We start from the raw sequence: 15133 nt of genomic DNA, 5'->3' as shown, positions 1-15133 counted from the left end.
ATGTAGTTTTTGAAACTGTCGCAATTTCTTCAGCGCGTGATAACGGATAGGATTGGTCCCACAGTAAAGAATGACTTATTTATCTAAACTCTTAAATGAAGCGCTACCACAGCGGCCAGTGTAATCGCTGAGTTCCGGCAATCACGTGAAATTAAGAAGAATGTTATTTCTTGAAGTCCAACTGTCTCATTTTTCACATTTATCAGGTCACAGTCCAAAGTTAGTTCAATTATGTCCCACAGTCAATCGTTTCACTGTTAAAAGCGATGCAACCTATTAATATCAGATAAATATCGCTAAATACATGTTGGTACGAATATGTGACCCAACTGTTGAAACTCAAACCGACTGACACCGTTAGAAAGTCAATGAAATGTAATTTTTGAAACTGTCGCTATTTCTTCAGCGCGCGATAACGGCTAGGATTGGTCCCGCAGTAAAAAATGACTTATTTATCTAAATTTTTAAATGAAGCGCTACCACAACGCCCAGTGTAATCGCTGATTTCCGGCAATCACGTCAAATTAAGAGGAATGCTTTTTTTTGGAGTCCATTTGTGTCATTAATTACATTGATCAGGTCACAGTCCAAAATGAGTTCAATAAAGTCCCACAGTCAATCGTTTCACTGTTAAAAGCGATGCAACCTAGTAATATCAGATAAATATCGCAAAATACATGTTGGTACGAATATGTGTCCCAACCGTTGAAACTCAAAGGGACTGACACCGTTAAAAAGTCAATGAAATAAAATTTTTGAAACTGTCGCTATTTCTTCAGCGCGCGATAACGGCTAGGATTGGTCCCGCAGTAAAAAATGACTTTTTTATCTTAATTTTTAAATGAAGCGCTACCACGGAGCCCAGTGTAATCGCTAAGTTTCGGCAATCATGTCAAATTAAGAAGAATGTTATTTCTTGGAGTCCAATTGTCTCCTTTATCACATTTATCAGGTGACAGTCCAAAGTTAGTTCAATTAAGTCCCACAGTCAATCGTTTCATAGTTAAAAGCGATGCAACCTAGTAATATCAGATAAATATCGCTAAATACTTGTTGGTACGAATATGTGACGCAACCGTTGAAACTCAAACGGACTGACACAGTTAAAAAGTCAATAAAATGTAATTTTTGAAACTGTCGCTATTTCTTCAGCGCGCGATAACGGCTAGGATTGGTCCCGCAGTAAAAAATGACTTTTTTATCTTAATTTTTAAATGAAGCGCTACCACAGAGCCCAGTGTAATCGCTAAGTTTCGGCAATCATGTCAAATTAAGAAGAATGTTATTTCTTGGAGTCGAATTGTCTTCTTTATCACATTTATCAGGTGACAGTCCAAAGTTAGTTCAATTAAGTCCCACAGTCAATCGTTTCATAGATGAAAGCGATGCAACCTAGTAATATTAGAAAAATATTGCTAAATACATGTTGGTACGAATATGTGACCAAACCGTTGTAACTGAAAGGGACTGACACCGTTAGAAAGTCAATGAAATGTAGTTTTTGAAACTGTCGCTATTTCTTCAGCGCGCGATAACGGATAGGATTGGTCCCACAGTAAAAAATGACTTATTTATCTAAACTCTTAAATGAAGCGCTACCACAGCCGCCAGTGTAATCGCTAAGTTCCAGCAATCACGTCAAATTAAGAGGAATGTTTTTTCTTGGAGTCCATTTGTCTCATTTATTACATTGATCAGGTCACAGTCCAAAGTTAGTTCAAATATGTCCCACAGTCAATCGTTTCACTGTTAAAAGCGATGCAATCTAGTAATATCAGATAAATATCGCTAAATACATGTTATTACGAATATGTGACCCAACTGTTGAAACTCAAACGGACTGACACCGTTAGAAAGTCAATGAAATGTAATTTTTGAAACTGTCGCTATTTCTTCAGCGCGCGATAACAGCTAGGATTGGTCCCGCAGTAAAAAATGACTTTTTTATCTTAATTTTTAAATGAAGCGCTACGACAGAGCCCAGTGTAATCGCTAAGTTTCGGCAATCATGTCAAATTAAGAAGAATGTTATTTCTTGGAGTCGAATTGTCTTCTTTATCACATTTATCAGGTGACAGTCCAAAGTTAGTTCAATTAAGTCCCACAGTCAATCGTTTCATAGATGAAAGCGATGCAACCTAGTAATATTAGAAAAATATTGCTAAATACATGTTGGTACGAATATGTGACCAAGCCGTTGTAACTGAAAGGGACTGACACCGTTAGAAAGTCAATGAAATGTAGTTTTTGAAACTGTCGCAATTTCTTCAGCGCGTGATAACGGATAGGATTGGTCCCACAGTAAAGAATGACTTATTTATCTAAACTCTTAAATGAAGCGCTACCACAGCGGCCAGTGTAATCGCTGAGTTCCGGCAATCACGTGAAATTAAGAAGAATGTTATTTCTTGAAGTCCAACTGTCTCATTTTTCACATTTATCAGGTCACAGTCCAAAGTTAGTTCAATTATGTCCCACAGTCAATCGTTTCACTGTTAAAAGCGATGCAACCTATTAATATCAGATAAATATCGCTAAATACATGTTGGTACGAATATGTGACCCAACTGTTGAAACTCAAACCGACTGACACCGTTAGAAAGTCAATGAAATGTAATTTTTGAAACTGTCGCTATTTCTTCAGCGCGCGATAACGGCTAGGATTGGTCCCGCAGTAAAAAATGACTTATTTATCTAAATTTTTAAATGAAGCGCTACCACAACGCCCAGTGTAATCGCTGATTTCCGGCAATCACGTCAAATTAAGAGGAATGCTTTTTTTTGGAGTCCATTTGTGTCATTAATTACATTGATCAGGTCACAGTCCAAAATGAGTTCAATAAAGTCCCACAGTCAATCGTTTCACTGTTAAAAGCGATGCAACCTAGTAATATCAGATAAATATCGCAAAATACATGTTGGTACGAATATGTGTCCCAACCGTTGAAACTCAAAGGGACTGACACCGTTAAAAAGTCAATGAAATAAAATTTTTGAAACTGTCGCTATTTCTTCAGCGCGCGATAACGGCTAGGATTGGTCCCGCAGTAAAAAATGACTTTTTTATCTTAATTTTTAAATGAAGCGCTACCACGGAGCCCAGTGTAATCGCTAAGTTTCGGCAATCATGTCAAATTAAGAAGAATGTTATTTCTTGGAGTCCAATTGTCTCCTTTATCACATTTATCAGGTGACAGTCCAAAGTTAGTTCAATTAAGTCCCACAGTCAATCGTTTCATAGTTAAAAGCGATGCAACCTAGTAATATCAGATAAATATCGCTAAATACTTGTTGGTACGAATATGTGACGCAACCGTTGAAACTCAAACGGACTGACACAGTTAAAAAGTCAATAAAATGTAATTTTTGAAACTGTCGCTATTTCTTCAGCGCGCGATAACGGCTAGGATTGGTCCCGCAGTAAAAAATGACTTTTTTATCTTAATTTTTAAATGAAGCGCTACCACAGAGCCCAGTGTAATCGCTAAGTTTCGGCAATCATGTCAAATTAAGAAGAATGTTATTTCTTGGAGTCGAATTGTCTTCTTTATCACATTTATCAGGTGACAGTCCAAAGTTAGTTCAATTAAGTCCCACAGTCAATCGTTTCATAGATGAAAGCGATGCAACCTAGTAATATTAGAAAAATATTGCTAAATACATGTTGGTACGAATATGTGACCAAACCGTTGTAACTGAAAGGGACTGACACCGTTAGAAAGTCAATGAAATGTAGTTTTTAAAACTGTCGCAATTTCTTCAGCGCGTGATAACGGATAGGATTGGTCCCACAGTAAAGAATGACTTATTTATCTAAACTCTTAAATGAAGCGCTACCACAGCGGCCAGTGTAATCGCTGAGTTCCGGCAATCACGTGAAATTAAGAAGAATGTTATTTCTTGAAGTCCAATTGTCTCATTTTTCACATTTATCAGGTCACAGTCCAAAGTTAGTTCAATTATGTCCCACAGTCAATCGTTTCACTGTTAAAAGCGATGCAACCTAGTAATATCAGATAAATATCGCTAAATACATGTTGGTACGAATATGTGACCCAACTGTTGAAACTCAAACGGACTGACACCGTTAGAAAGTCAATGAAATGTAATTTTTGAAACTGTTGCTATTTCTTCAGCGCGCGATAACGGCTAGGATTGGTCCCGCAGTAAAAAATGACTTTTTTATCTTAATTTTTAAATGAAGCGCTACCACAGAGCCCAGTGTAATCGCTGATTTCCGGCAATCACGTCAAATTAAGAAAATGTTTTTTCTTGGAGTCCATTTGTCTCATTTATTACATTGATCAGGTCACAATCCAAAATCAGTTCAATTAAGTCCCACAGTCAATCGTTTCACTGTTAAAAGTAATATCAGATAAATATTGCTAAATACATGTTGGTACGAATATGTGACCCAAACGTTGTAACTCAAACGGACTGACACCGTTAGAAAGTCAATGACATGTAGTTTTTGAAACTATTGCTACTTCTTCAGCGCGCGATAACGGATAGGATTGGTCCCACAGTAAAAAATGACTTATTTTTCTAAACTCTTAAATGAAGCGCTACCACAGCGGCCAGTGTAATCGCTGAGTTCCGGCAATCACGTCAAATTAAGAGGAATGTTTTTTCTTGGAGTCCATTTGTCTCATTTATTACATTGATCACGTCACAGTCCAAAGTTAGTTCAAATATGTGCCACAGTCAATCGTTTCACTGTTAAAAGCGATGCAACCTAGTTATATCAGATAAATATTGCTAAATACATGTTGGTACGAATATGTGACCCAACCGTTGAAACTCAATCGGACTGACACCGTTAAAAAGTCAATGAAATGTAATTTTTGAAACTGTCGCTATTTCTTCAGCGCGCGATAACGGCTAGGATTGTTCCCGCAGTAAAAAATGACTTTTTTATCTTAATTTTTAAATGAAGCGCTACCACAGAGCCCAGTGTAATCGCTAAGTTTCGGCAATCATGTCAAATTAAGAAGAATGTTATTTCTTGGAGTCGAATTGTCTCCTTTATCACATTTATCAGGTGACAGTCCAAAGTTAGTTCAATTAAGTCCCACAGTCAATCGTTTCATAGTTAAAAGCGATGCAACCTAGTAATATTAGAAAAATATTGCTAAATACATGTTGGTACGAATATGTGACCAAACCGTTGTAACTGAAAGGGACTGACACCGTTAGAAAGTCAATGAAATGTAGTTTTTGAAACTGTCGCTATTTCTTCAGCGCGCGATAACGGATAGGATTGGTCCCACAGTAAAAAATGACTTATTTATCTAAACTCTTAAATGAAGCGCTACCACAGCCGCCAGTGTAATCGCTAAGTTCCAGCAATCACGTCAAATTAAGAGGAATGTTTTTTCTTGGAGTCCATTTGTCTCATTTATTACATTGATCAGGTCACAGTCCAAAGTTAGTTCAAATATGTCCCACAGTCAATCGTTTCACTGTTAAAAGCGATGCAATCTAGTAATATCAGATAAGTATCGCTAAATACATGTTATTACGAATATGTGACCCAACTGTTGAAACTCAAACGGACTGACACCGTTAGAAAGTCAATGAAATGTAATTTTTGAAACTGTCGCTATTTCTTCAGCGCGCGATAACGGCTAGGATTGGTCCCGCAGTAAAAAATGACTTTTTTATCTTAATTTTTAAATGAAGCGCTACGACAGAGCCCAGTGTAATCGCTAAGTTTCGGCAATCATGTCAAATTAAGAAGAATGTTATTTCTTGGAGTCGAATTGTCTTCTTTATCACATTTATCAGGTGACAGTCCAAAGTTAGTTCAATTAAGTCCCACAGTCAATCGTTTCATAGATGAAAGCGATGCAACCTAGTAATATTAGAAAAATATTGCTAAATACATGTTGGTACGAATATGTGACCCAACTGTTGAAACTCAAACGGACTGACACCGTTAGAAAGTCAATGAAATGTAATTTTTGAAACTGTCGCTATTTCTTCAGCGCGCGATAACGGCTAGGATTGGTCCCGCAGTAAAAAATGACTTTTTTATCTTAATTTTTAAATGAAGCGCTACGACAGAGCCCAGTGTAATCGCTAAGTTTCGGCAATCATGTCAAATTAAGAAGAATGTTATTTCTTGGAGTCGAATTGTCTTCTTTATCACATTTATCAGGTGACAGTCCAAAGTTAGTTCAATTAAGTCCCACAGTCAATCGTTTCATAGATGAAAGCGATGCAACCTAGTAATATTAGAAAAATATTGCTAAATACATGTTGGTACGAATATGTGACCAAACCGTTGTAACTGAAAGGGACTGACACCGTTAGAAAGTCAATGAAATGTAGTTTTTGAAACTGTCGCAATTTCTTCAGCGCGTGATAACGGATAGGATTGGTCCCACAGTAAAGAATGACTTATTTATCTAAACTCTTAAATGAAGCGCTACCACAGCGGCCAGTGTAATCGCTGAGTTCCGGCAATCACGTGAAATTAAGAAGAATGTTATTTCTTGAAGTCCAATTGTCTCATTTTTCACATTTATCAGGTCACAGTCCAAAGTTAGTTCAATTATGTCCCACAGTCAATCGTTTCACTGTTAAAAGCGATGCAACCTAGTAATATCAGATAAATATCGCTAAATACATGTTGGTACGAATATGTGACCCAACTGTTGAAACTCAAACCGATTGACACCGTTAGAAAGTCAATGAAATGTAATTTTTGAAACTGTCGCTATTTCTTCAGCGCGCGATAACGGCTAGGATTGGTCCCGCAGTAAAAAATGACTTATTTATCTAAATTTTTAAATGAAGCGCTACCACAACGCCCAGTGTAATCGCTGATTTCCGGCAATCACGTCAAATTAAGAGGAATGCTTTTTTTTGGAGTCCATTTGTGTCATTAATTACATTGATCAGGTCACAGTCCAAAATGAGTTCAATAAAGTCCCACAGTCAATCGTTTCATAGTTAAAAGCGATGCAACCTAGTAATATCAGATAAATATCGCTAAATATTTGTTGGTACGAATATGTAATCCAACCGTTGAAACTCAAACGGACTGACACCGTTAAAAAGTCAATGAAATCTACTTTTTGAAACTGTCTCTAATTCTTCAGCGCGGGATAACAGCTAGGATTGGTCCCACAGTAAGAAATGACTTATTTATCTAAATTTTTAAATGAAGCGCTACCACAGAGCCCAGTGTAATCGCTAAGTTTCGGCAATCATGTCAAATTAAGAAGAATGTTATTTCTTGGAGTCCAATTGTCTCCTTTATCACATTTATCAGGTGACAGTCCAAAGTTAGTTCAATTAAGTCCCACAGTCAATCGTTTCTTTGTTAAAAGCGATGAAACCTAGTAATTTCAAAAAAATATCGCTAAATAAATGTTGGTACGAATATGTGACCCAACCGTTGAAACTCAGACGGACTGACACCGTTAAAAAGTCAATGAAATGTAGTTTTTGAAACTGTCGCTACTTCTTCAGCGCGCGCTAACGGCTAGGATTAGTCTCACAGTAAAAAAAGGACTTTTTTTAGCTTAACTTTTAAATGAAGCGCTACCACAGCGCCCAGTGTAATTGCTGAGTTCCGGCAATCACGTCAAATTAAGAAGAATGTTATTTCTTGGAGTCCAATTGTCTCACTTTCACATTTATAAGGTCACAGTTCATAATCAGTTCAATTAAGTCCCACAGTCAATCGTTTCACTGTTAAAAGCCATACAACCTAGTAATATCAGAAGAACATCGCTAAGTACATGTTGGTACGAATATATGCCTCAACCATTGAAACTCAGACGGACTGACACCGTTAAAAAGTCAATGAAATCTACTTTTTAAAACTGTCTCTAATTCTTCAGCGCGGGATAACAGCTAGGATTGTTCCCACAGTAAGAAATGACTTATTTATCTAAATTTTTAAATGAAGCGCTACCACAGAGCCCAGTGTAATCGCTAAGTTTCGGCAATCATGTCAAATTAAGAAGAATGTTATTTCTTGGAGTCCAATTGTCTCCTTTATCACATTTATCAGGTGACAGTCCAAAGTTAGTTCAATTAAGTCCCACAGTCAATCGTTTCTTTGTTAAAAGCGATGAAACCTAGTAATTTCAAAAAAATATCGCTAAATACATGTTGGTACGAATATGTGACACAACCGTTAAAACTCAAACGGGCTGACCCCGTTAAAAAGCCAATGAAATGTAGTTTTTGAAACTGTCGCTATTTTTTCAGCGCGCGATAACGGATAGGATTGGTCCCACAGTAAAGAATGACTTATTTATCTAAACTCTTAAATGAAACGCTACCACAGCGGCCAGTGTAATCGCTGAGTTCCGGCAATCACGTCAAATTAAGAAGAATGTTATTTCTTGAAGTCCAATTGTCTCATTTTTCACATTTATCAGGTCATAGTCCAAATTTAGTTCAATTAAGTCCCACAGTCAATCGTTTCTTTGTAAAAAGCGATGAAACCTAGTAATATCAAAAAATATCGCTAAATACATGTTGGAACGAATATGTGACACAACCGTTGATACTCAAACGGATTGACACCGTTAGAAAGTCAATGAAGTATAGTTTATCATCATCAATCATCAATATTTGCCCAGGATATACATTTCAGAATAAATTTCTGCTTTTCAAATGTCTCCTGCTAAAATTAAAATCAAATACTCTACATTATATACAATTTAATATAAAATCGTCGATGCTCTAAAATCCAATAAAATGAAAAGGAATAAGCAAAACAAAAAGAAAAACGCTAAGCACATAGATGAAATTGTGAAAATACACTAAAGATAAGATTATAGGTGTCCATGAGTTAAGCGCTCAAATGGGAGATAATTGGTATAAATGGGTGAGGCAACAAAGCTAGTATAATATATGAAATATTGAAAATGCTATACTAAGAAACGAAAGATGAAACATGCCATATCACAAATGCTTCCTTTTGCTAAATGTCGAATGAATAATCGGCAAAAAACATTTTAATTCAAAACCGCGTATGTCATAAGCTTGCAGTATCTAAAAACATCAATTAGAAAGGGTGAGAAACAGAGGTGAAAACATATAAATAAGGAAGACTAGACAAGGTTTAAGAGCTTCATATTGTGTTAGGGTCCAAAGTCCAAATAAAGTGTGTAAGTAGGCCAAACAATTAAAAAATATGGTTATCCAATTTATTTTTAAATTTCATATAACTAGGCTCCCTTCGTATATCTATTGGTAAAGAATTATATATACTGGCACCCATATAGTAAAAACCATTTCTTGCCATATCCAAACGTACTGCTGGTAACTTTAGCGAATAAGAATTGTTTCGAGTCAGTCTTTAATGGTTTAGCAGCTGAAAGTGGTTCCAATAATTTGAGCATGTTTTACGATCAATACATTTTCTGAAAACATTACAAGCATTTCGTTGAATTTTGTCGTAAATGGGTTGTAAACTGTTGTTGTTTGTTACTACTCTGGCACGTCTATCCAAGGACTGCTGTTTGTTCAACTGGGTGTTATTCAGGTTCAAATTGATGATACTATTGAATGTAATGATTGGAGTTATCATTGTTTCGTAAATCTTTTTAGCAGTTGTATCGTCAACTTCGGATCGTAGTCTCGTCAGTAAACGGAGTCTTCCAGATGCTTTTTTGTATGTAGAGTCGAAGTTGTTATTTAGAGACAACTTAGGATCAATAATTGATCCCAAATACTTGTAGCTTTTCGTCTCATTAATCTCCACAAAATTACATGACAATGATATTTTTCCTTCAGCACATTTAAAACTGTCTCTATTTCTTCAGCGCGCGATAACGGATAGGATTGGTCCCACAGTAAAGAACGACTTATTTATCTAAGTTTTTAAATGAAGCGCTACCACAACGCATAGTGTATTGGCTGATTTCCGGCAATCACGTCAAATTAAGAAGAATGTTTTTTCTTGGAGTCCATTTGTGTCATTTATTACATTGATCAGGTCACAGTCCAAAGTTAGTTCAATTAAGTCCCACAGTCAATCGTTTTACTGTTAAAAGCGATGCAACCTAGTAATATCAGATAAATATCGCTAAATACATGTTGGTACGAATATGTGACCCAACCGTTGAAACTCAGACGGACTGAAGCCGTTAAAAAGTCAATGAAATGTAGTTTGTGAAACTGTCGCTACTTCTTCAGCGCGCGCTAACGGCTAGGATTAGTCCCACAGTAAAAAAAGGACTTTTTTTAGCTTAATTTTTAAATGAAGCGCTACCACAGCGCCCAGTGTAATCGCCGAGTTCCGGCAATCACGTCAAATTAAGAAGAATGTTATTTCTTGGAGTCCAATTGTCTCACTTTCATATTTATAAGGTCACAGTCCATAATCAGTTCAATTAAGTCCCACAGTCAATCGTTTCACTGTTAAAAGCCATACAACCAAGTAATATCAGAAAAATATCGCTAAATACATGTTGGTACGAATATATGCCTCAACCATTGAAACTCGACGGACTGACACCGTTAAAAAGTCAATGAAATCTACTTTTTGAAACTGTCTCTAATTCTTCAGCGCGGGATAACAGCTAGGATTGATCCCACAGTAAGAAATGACTTATTTATCTAAATTTTTAAATGAAGCGCTACCACAGAGCCCAGTGTAATCGCTAAGTTTCGGCAATCATGTCAAATTAAGAAGAATGTTATTTCTTGGAGTCCAATTGTCTCCTTTATCACATTTATCAGGTGACAGTCCAAAGTTAGTTCAATTAAGTCCCACAGTCAATCGTTTCATAGTTAAAAGCGATGCAACCTAGTAATATTAGAAATATATTACTAATTACATGTTGGTACGAATGTGTGACCAAACCGTTGTAACTGAAATGGACTGACACCGTTAGAAAGTCAATGAAATGTAGCTTTTGAAACTGTCGCTATTTCTTCAGCGCGCGATAACGGATAGGATTGGTCCCACAGTAAAGAATGACTTATTTATCTAAACTCTTAAATGAAGCGCTACCACAACGCCCAGTGTAATCGCTGATTTCCGGCAATCACATTTTATTGACTTTTTAACGGTGTCAGTCCGTTTGAGTTTCAACGGTTGGGTCACATATTCGTACCAACATGTATTTAGCGATATTTATCTGATATTACTAGGTTGCATCGCTTTTAAAAGTGAAACGATTGACTGTGGGACATATTTGAACTAACTCTGGACTGTGAACTGATCAATGTAATAAATGACACAAATGGACTCCAGGAAAAAACATTCCTCTTAATTTGACGTGATTGCCGGAAATCAGCGATTACACTGGGCGTTGTGGTAGCGCTTCATTTAAAAATTTAGATAAATAAGTCATTTTTTACTGCGGGACCAATCCTAGCCGTTATCGCGCGCTGAAGAAATAGCGACAGTTTCAAAAATTACATTTCATTGACTTTTTAACGGTGTCAGTCCGTTTGAGTTTCAACGGTTGGGTCACATATTCGTACCAACATGTATTTAGCGATATTTATCTGATATTACTAGGTTGCATCGCTTTTAACAGTGAAACGATTGACTGTGGGACTTAATTGAACTAGCTTTGGACTGTGACCTGATAAATGTGAAAAATGAGACAATTGGACTTTAAGAAATAACATTCTTTTTAATTTGACAGTCCAAAGTTAGTTCAATTATGTCCCACAGTCAATCGTTTCATAGATGAAAGCGATGCAACCTAGTAATATTCGAAAAATATTGCTAAATACATGTTGGTACGAATATGTGACCAAACCGTTGTAACTGAAAGGGACTGACACCGTTAGAAAGTCAATGAAATGTAGTTTTTGAAACTGTCGCTATTTCTTCAGCGCGCAATAACGGATAGGATTGGTCCCATAGTAAAGAATGACTTATTTATCTAAACTCTTAAATGAAGCGCTACCACAGCGGCCAGTGTAATCGCTGAGTTCCGGCAATCACGTGAAATTAAGAAGAATGTTATTTCTTGAAGTCCAATTGTCTCATTTTTCACATTTATCAGGTCACAGTCCAAAGTTAGTTCAATTATGTCCCACAGTCAATCGTTTCACTGTTAAAAGCGATGCAACCTAGTAATATCAGATAAATATCGCTAAATACATGTTGGTACGAATATGTGACACAACCGTTAAAATTCAAACGGACTGACACCGTTAAAAAGTCAATGAAATGTAATTTTTGAAACTGTCGCTATTTCTTCAGCGCGCGATAACGGCTAGGATTGGTCCCGCAGTAAAAAATGACTTTTTTATCTTAATTTTTAAATGAAGCGCTACCACAGAGCCCAGTGTAATCGCTAAGTTTCGGCAATCATGTCAAATTAAGAAGAATGTTAATTCTTGGAGTACAATTGTCTCCTTTATCACATTTATCAGGTGACAGTCCAAAGTTAGTTCAATTAAGTCCCTCAGTCAATCGGTTCTTTGTTAAAAGCGATGAAACCTAGTAATTTCAAAAAAATATCGCTAAATACATGTTGGTACGAATATGTGACACAACCGTTGAAACTCAAACGGACTGACACCGTTAAAAAGCCAATGAAATGTAGTTTTTGAAACTGTCGCTATTTTTTCAGCGCGCGATAACGGATAGGATTGGTCCCACAGTAGAGAATGACTTATTTATCTAAACTCTTAAATTAAACGCTACCACAGCGGCCAGTGTAATCGCTGAGTTCCGGCAATCACGTCAAATTAAGAAGAATGTTATTTCTTGAAGTCCAATTGTCTCATTTTTCACATTTATCAGGTCACAGTCCAAATTTAGTTCAATTAAGTCCCGCAGTCAATCGTTTCTTTGTAAAAAGCGATGAAACCTAGTAATATCAAAAAATATCGCTAAATACATGTTGGAACGAATATGTGACACAACCGTTGATACTCAAACGGATTGACACCGTTAGAAAGTCAATGAAGTGTAGTTTTTAAAACTGTCTCTATTTCTTCAGTGCGCGATAACGGATAGGATTGGTCCCACAGTAAAGAACGACTTATTTATCTAAATTTTTAAATGAAGCGCTACCACAACGCCCAGTGTAATCGCTGATTTCCGGCAATCACGTCAAATTAAGAAGAATGTTTTTTCTTGGATTCCATTTGTCTCATTTATTACATTGATCAGGTCACAGTCCAAAGTTAGTTCAATTAAGTCCCACAGTCAATCGTTTCACTGTTAAAAGCGATGCAACCTAGTAATATCAGATAAATATCGCTAAATACATGTTGGTACGAATATGTGACCCAACCGTTGAAACTCAGACGGCCTGACACCGTTAAAAATTCAATGAAATGTAGTTTTTGAAACTGTCGCTACTTCTTCAGCGCGCGCTAACGGCTAGGATTAGTCCCACAGTAAAAAAAGGACTTTTTTTAGCTTAATTTTTAAATGAAGCGCTACCACAGCGCCCAGTGTAATCGCTGAGTTCCGGCAATCACGTCAAATTAAGAAGAATGTTATTTCTTGGAGCCCAATTGTCTCACTTTCACATTTATCAGGTCACAGTCCATAATCAGTTCAATTAAGTCCCACAGTCAATCGTTTCACTGTTAAAAGCCAGTCAACCTAGTAATATCAGAAAAATATCGCTAAATACATGTTGGTACGAATATATGCCTCAACCATTGAAACTCAGACGGACTGACACCGTTAAAAAGTCAATGAAATCTACTTTTCGAAACTGTCTCTAATTCTTCAGCGCGGGATAACAGCTAAGATTGGTCCCACAGTAAGAAATGACTTATTTATCTAAATTTTTAAATGAAGCGCTACCACAGAGCCCAGTGTAATCGCTAAGTTTCGGCAATCATGTCAAATTAAGAAGAATGTTATTTCTTGGAGTCCAATTGTCTCCTTTATCACATTTATCAGGTGACAGTCCAAAGTTAGTTCAATTAAGTCCCACAGTCAATCGTTTCATAGTTAAAAGCGATGCAACCTAGTAATATTAGAAATATATTACTAAATACATGTTGGTACAAATATGCGACCAAACCGTTGTAACTGAAATGAACTGACACCGTTAGAAAGTCAATGAAATGTAGCTTTTGAAACTGTTGCTATTTCTTCAGCGCGCGATAACGGATAGGATTGGTCCCACAGTAAAGAATGACTTATTTATCTAAACTCTTAAATGAAGCGCTACCACAGCGGCCAGTGTAATCGCTGAGTTCCGGCAATCACGTCAAATTAAGAAGAATGTTATTTCTTAAAGTCCAATTGTCTCATTTTTCACATTTATCAGGTCACAGTCCAAAGCTAGTCCAATTAAGTCCCACAGTCAATCGTTTCTTTGTTAAAAGCAATGAAACCTAGTAATATCAAAAAAATATCGCTAAATACATGTTGGTACGAATATGTGACACAACCGTTGAAACTCAAACGGATTGACACCATTAGAAAGTTAATGAAGTGTAGTTTTTGAAACTGTCGCTATTTCTTCAGCGCGCGATAACCGATAGGATTGGTCCCACCGTAAAGAACGACTTATTTATCTAAAGTTTTAAATGAAGCGCTACCACAACGCCCAGTGTAATAGCTGATTTCCGGCAATCACGTCAAATTAAGAAGAATGTTATTTCTTAAAGTCCAATTGTCTCATTTTTCACATTTATCAGGTCACAGTCCAAAGCTAGTCCAATTAAGTCCCACAGTCAATCGTTTCTTTGTTAAAAGCAATGAAACCTAGTAATATCAAAAAAATATCGCTAAATACATGTTGGTACGAATATGTGACACAACCGTTGAAACTCAAACGGATTGACACCATTAGAAAGTTAATGAAGTGTAGTTTTTGAAACTGTCGCTATTTCTTCAGCGCGCAATAACCGATAGGATTGGTCCCACCGTAAAGAACGACTTATTTATCTAAAGTTTTAAATGAAGCGCTACCACAACGCCCAGTGTAATAGCTGATTTCCGGCAATGACGTCAAATTAAGAAGAATGTTTTTTCTTGGAGTCCATTTGTCTCATTTTTCACATTTATTAGGTCACAGTCCAAAGTTAGTTCAATTAAGTCCCACAGTCAATCGTTTCACTGTTAAAAGCGATGCAACCTAGTAATATCAGATAAATATCGCTAAATACATGTTGGTACTAATATGTGACCCAACCGTTGAAACTGAAACGGACTGAAACCGTTACA

This window comes from Hydractinia symbiolongicarpus, chromosome 7 (assembly GCF_029227915.1).
Source record: "Hydractinia symbiolongicarpus strain clone_291-10 chromosome 7, HSymV2.1, whole genome shotgun sequence".
Lineage (NCBI taxonomy): Eukaryota > Metazoa > Cnidaria > Hydrozoa > Anthoathecata > Hydractiniidae > Hydractinia > Hydractinia symbiolongicarpus.
Note: the sequence above shows the minus strand (reverse complement) of the source record.